Below are 6000 nucleotides of genomic sequence, written 5' to 3'. Positions count from 1 at the left end.
GATCAACCATTGATCAAAGCATGTCACACAGATGGAAGTGCAGGGTGCTGCTGCCTGGCTGCTATACCACAGATCAATGGTGGCCGCTGGGTCAATCATTGTAATGGTGTATATCACAGGTCAATCATTGTAATGGTGTATATCAGGGGTTCTCAACGTTTTTGGCCGGGGACCCCCGGAAATGCTTTGGCAATGTCTCGGGACCCCCGCCCCGCCCCCTCCCGACCCCCAATATAAATTGACTGCTACAATAACCTTAAACCATTTTGGGCGGGAACCCCTTTTGGTGTTTTAAGCATTGTTATAATTTAGCTATTGAGAAATAGCAGATCTACAAGCTCGTAGCTTGTAGGTCTGCTATTTTAGAAAAATCGTGAAAATAAAAGAAATCTTTTTTTTTTCTCTTTTTTTTTTTGAAAATAATTTGGGGACCCCCTAAAATAATTTGGCGACCCCCCGAGGGGTCGCGACCCACGGGTTGAGAACCCCTGGTGTATATCACAGCACACTGACTGAGCCAGCACAGGAAGGAAAGGAGAGTAGAGGAGAACGGGAGCATTCCTCTTGAATTTGACAGTATGCGGTTTATGTTCAGACCACACATTCCTGATTTGGTGCCAGTAAAACAATATATATAATATATAGGCCCCATGACTGATGTTCAGGGGTGTGGTGCTACCTACGTCTTCCTATTGCTGAGTAGCGAAAACGTTATTTTTTTTGTTTTTTTTGCAGAAGTCGAGAGGCTGGTCTGCATTTCATGCGAGGGCATTTCATTGAAAGTCCCATAGCTCTAATGCAACGGCAGCAACAGCATTAGGGCTCTATGGACCAGAGTGATCTCTCTGCAAAGCGGGTGCGGGCTATAGTTCCAAACATTGCTCCTATGGCTGGAACTATCCCATTGAGATAGAATGAGCACTTCCGCATTCCAATGTTACAATGGGAGTCAACGCTAGTGTCGCCACTCTCTTACTATATTACTCTGCTATGGACTAGAGCTAAACTATATCAGACATACCTGATATACGCATGCCCTCAGCTTATGTTGTGTTCTTACGGTACCACATTTAAAAATCACACTCGTGTATTAAGGGGTGAATTTGGGGGGCATGTTCTCATGAACGTGAAAAATGAAATATATTTATTAGAAGATGTAGTTTTATCAGCGAGATGACATCTTACGTCATAATGTACTGCCCTAAACAAACATGTACGTCCATACGCTTGGCTGGCAAAGAATTACATCATAATTACACTAACCAGATATAAAAGTCCATAGATTTGGCTGGCAAATAATTTCATCTTAACTACCCTAAACAATTTATAATTGGAATTTATAATTTCCGTAGACTCTAAACAAGTCCATAGACTTGGCTGCCAAATGACGTCATTTCGGAAAGCCAAGTCAAAGGGTATTGATTCAAATATTTGTTTTGTAGATTACAGAAGGCAGAGCATAAGAAATGTGTGGCTGATTTCAATAAACTGTCCAAGTAATGAGCTGAAAGAGACTGAAGTGACTGCACTCTCATTCAAAACGATCACATTCCTTCAGTAAAAAAACTAAACAAAATTGGCAGAGTTCAGAGTACATGTATAACATTTCACTGTTTCTGGGAAGGAATCATTTTTACACCCTAACGCTGTTCCTCCTTGAAAAGAAGTTTGGCAAAATAAATGACCCACTTCTACCACCAGACAGTCCACCACACACACACCACTGACTCAAAGTTAGTTGTGTCAAAGTGACTTGTTAAAATAGAAGTGTGTGACTTAGTGGTGGAAGAACTTTACTTTTTATGTTCTGTTCATCATGTGAAGATGATGACGACATCCCCAGCAAAATGAGGAACAGTGTAATTTCATTTCACTACTTACAAATTTCATCCCAGAATGTATTATTTAGAACTGTATCCCCACCTATAGTATTGAGAAAACTTTTTCATGTCAAGGACCCCCAAATGTATATAAATGTAGCCATAGGCTATTTGGTCAAGGATCCCCATCTGACAAGGTTTAGTGCCGGAGACCCCTCCTTCAAGATTTCTATAGTTAAAATGTATTAAAAATGTTTTATTAAAAATAGCAGATCTACAAGCTCACGTCTCGTCACGACACAGTGTGAGCTTGTAGAGCTGCTATTTTCCAATAGCCAATGTATATAGGCTATAGGGTTCATTTTTATTTAATTTTTTTAATATATTTTTTATCCCACGATTTTGTAACCCATTTTTCACCCCTGTGTCAATTATCTAATGTGATCCTGGGCTCTACACACCCTCCGCCAACCTGGGGAGAGCAACGGACTTGAACTCATGCTTCCTTCATGCATGAGTGTCCAAGTCGCTCCTTTACACCTGACAGTGGGGAGTTTCCCTGGTTGGACGTAGCACGTGGAAGGAACACGTTATTCCAACCAGTTCCTTCCCCCTCCATCAGGCGCCCCGGCTGGCCAGGGGGAGGCAGTTTAGAGACCAGGATTACTGCATGTTTATCAGTTCCTTTCCCCTCCATCAGGCGCCCCGGCTGGCCAGGGGGAGGCAGTTTAGAGACCAGGATTACTGCATGTTTTTGTGATAGGGTTAAATTGGTTAAACTTGTGACGCTATATTCACAAATTTCGCTGGAACCCCCTTCAAGGACCCCTGGAACCCCCTTCAAGGACCCCTGGAACCCCCTTCAAGGACCCCTGCCTGGGGGTCCCCATGCAGACCTCACTTTGAGAACTAATGTTTTTCAGAAGCCATTATCTATTCCGTTGACGACTGAGTACAGCAGCTTGCAATGGGTCTGGTCCACAAGATTCGATACAGCACCAAGATACCCATGTACCTGGCTAAATACTTCCTTAATGTCAACGAAGTCCACACCCATAACACCAGAGGGAGCGCAACTAACCATGTGCAACCCAGATTTGGCACAAACAAGGGACTACATTATTTTCGCTCCTATGCCACCAAAATGTGGAACGCCCTACCAACAGTCATTAAGACTTGCGAATCCCTTGACTCCTTTAAAACCGCTCTCAAAGGGCACCTACGGACGGCTGCATTTCGAAACTGGCCCCTGTAAAATCGGAATCCCCCAAACACGAACGCAAGGACAACACAAGAGACGGTCGCGGCCACACAGCCAACTCAAGGTATGGCCACTGAGCCGACTTGGGGACCCAACGCAAGGACAACACAAGAGACGGTCACGGCCACACAGCCAACTCAAGGTACGGCCACGGAGCCGACTTGGGGACCCAACACAAGGACAACACAAGAGACGGTCACGGCCACACAGCCAACTCAAGGTACGGCCACGGAGCCGACTTGGGGACCCAACGCAGCTCCTCCCAGGAAAACAAACAAATTAACGGAGCTGAACGTGAATCCCCCCCACCGCCCACCCCTTTTTTTCCCTCACTGTATATGTTTCTTTTCCCTTTTTACCTCCTTTATGATGAATTCCTGTTCTGTCTATAGAAGTGTCTATTTGTACGTCTCTAAATGTTTTGATGATTTGAACATGGTGGACCCTATTGGAAACAAGTGTAATGCTTAATTGGGTCGTCCACTCACAGTTAACAGCCTTTGTATTGAGTTTGTGCTCGAAATGTACTGTAATTCTGCAAACTGTTAATAAATTCTTCAATCAATCAATCAAAAACCTATGGACGGCCGCAATACTGAAACTGGCCTCCGTAAAACCTGAATCCCCCCCACCCCTTTCTCCCCTCACTGTATGTATGTTTCTTTCCTTTTTTTTACCTCCCCTATGATGATTTCCTGTTTTTTTTTGCTATATAGAGTATATTTGTATGCCTCTAATTGTCTCCACCAGGCCGAAGGCATGGGGAGAGAGTATGTTTGTCTCCACCAGGCCGAAGGCATGGGGAGAGAGTATGTTTTGCACTCCGTCCGTCCGTCCGTCCGTCCGTGTGTCCGTCCGTCCGTCCGTCCGTGTGTCCGTCCGTCTGTGAACAGCTAATCTCCGGCACCGTTAACCCGGTCGATGCCAACTTTTGCACACACACTTCCTGGATGCCAACGATGAACCTCTGCCCAAAAAATTCCAGAACGGCCTGTTATAGCGCCACCAGGATGCCGCTTGGTGCAAAACAAGTTTTTGGACAGTACACCTACAGATTTTGTCCAAACATCACGCAAATTGGTACACAGTCTCTCTAGAGCCATTCAACGAAACGGGTCTTTCAGATTTCTCAGACTCCATCCTGATTGGCTAAGATTGGCTTCCAAAGTTTGCAAGAGTGCTCAGTTTCAAACAAAATGCTGCAAATCATGAACACATCGTGTGATTTCCGTGAAATTGTGCACGCACATTCCCACTAGGCCGAGGAAGAAATGCCACATGAACATTTTCAACTCAGCCTCATGGTGGCGCTATAACTGGCCGAAAAGTGTTTTTACCTCTAACTGCACAGATCTGTGGATAACTTTGTATGCCAACTCCCTAGAGGCCAAGGAAAAACCTTTGCCTGGAATTTTTCACATCTGCTCTTTATAGCGCCACCAGGAGGCCGACATATGTAAAACACATTTTCTAATATTACTCCTTCAGATTTTATCCAAATTTCACGCAAATCGGTACACATGCTCTCCATAGTCATGTGATCAAGACGGGTTTGTTTGATTTCTCATAATCCACCCTCATTGGCTACGATTGGCTTCTAAACTTTTCAGGAGTAGCCCGCTTTGTACCCGTTTTGTACAAATCGCCACAACTACTCAACGCAGCGTCCGATTGTGGTGAAACTGTGCATGCATATTCCCACTGGGCTGAGGAAGAAATGCCAGTTTTCAAATCAGCCTCATGGTGGCGCTACAACAGGCAAAGCCGTGTCTCACTCACTCACACACACACACACACACACACACACACACACACACACACACACACACACACACACACACACACACACACACTCTCCTGGTGGAGACCTGTGCCCAGAAGGGCACTTTTTCTAGTTGTTATGATGAATTGGACATGGTGGGCCCTATTGTAAACAAGTGTAATGCTTTATGGCTTTATGGTTAACAGTTTTGTTTTGAATTGTGCTTGAAATGTACGGTCTATATTCTCCAATCTGTAATTCATCAATCAATCATCAATCAATCAATCAATCCTCAAATTGTTTTGTTTTGATTGATTGAATTAGAGAGAAATGTAAACAGTATACAGAGTAGTCAGACACTGGGTCTAAAAGTATAGCACCAAAAAAAAGCGGTCTTGTTTCCATTCGGGTCCTACTCCAATGTATTCAATTCATAAACATGACATGCAAAATAACAACCATTGAGAACCACTGAGGTTCTGATTCTGCCTGTCAATGACTTGGGGAAACTAAAGAATGGTACACTGTCCCTTTAAACGGGGGGCGGGGGGGTGCTCTCGCGGGAACCGACGCGGGTACGCGCGGCGTCGTGCGCGCCGCCGCTCACAGGCGCCCAGGAGCAAACTTGACGGACGGACGCATGAACGAACACAGAGCAGAGAGCTCTGTTCAATATGAATATAACTGCTTTCTGTGGGAAATATAACAAGTTTTATGAGTGAATTTAACAACGGGACACTTCACTACACTACAGCTTTTTACACGGAGGTTTTTTCCGCTTTGGCGTTTTGAGGAATTTCCAGTTTCAGAGGATTATTTTTTTTTGTAGCCTGAAACTTAATCACCAAACAACAAGGAATAATATTCCCTCCCGTCCCTCCATTATAATAAGGTAACGTTTGGCTGTTGGTTATCACATTATTATGTCTTTCTCTCTTTTCTTTCTTTCTGGATTTGTCTTCTTTTATACGACATAAATAAAGGAATTATTGCCATTATTATTATTATAGTGAAGTAAGTGAACGTTGTTTTGGATACAAGGAAACTTTCAGGTAGCTCCTGTATGGAAATAATGGGCGGAACTTTAAGACAATAGGGATGAAGTAATACAGAGACAATCTGCATCTCATTTGAATGTCAAATCTGCCCTGTGTTAT

At 44.0% G+C, this 6000-nt stretch overlaps 1 protein-coding gene across 2 annotated transcripts in view; it reads left to right on the top strand.

Annotated features, from left to right (window-relative positions):
- The first annotated feature begins 5463 nt into the window (after positions 1-5463).
- The window catches only part of LOC306915670 (cdc42 effector protein 4-like), a 49994-nt gene continuing 49457 nt past the window's right edge, over positions 5464-6000 (top strand). For both annotated transcript variants that reach the window (XM_079493171.1, XM_079493170.1), the window contains exon 1: positions 5464-5735. The gene's annotated coding sequence lies outside the window, so the exon portion shown is untranslated. The remainder of the gene's footprint in view (positions 5736-6000) is intronic.

The sequence above is a fragment of the Electrona antarctica genome (genome assembly GCF_951216825.1).
Source record: "Electrona antarctica genome assembly, chromosome: 22".
NCBI lineage: Eukaryota > Metazoa > Chordata > Actinopteri > Myctophiformes > Myctophidae > Electrona > Electrona antarctica.
This window is presented reverse-complemented; position numbering and strand designations above follow the sequence as displayed.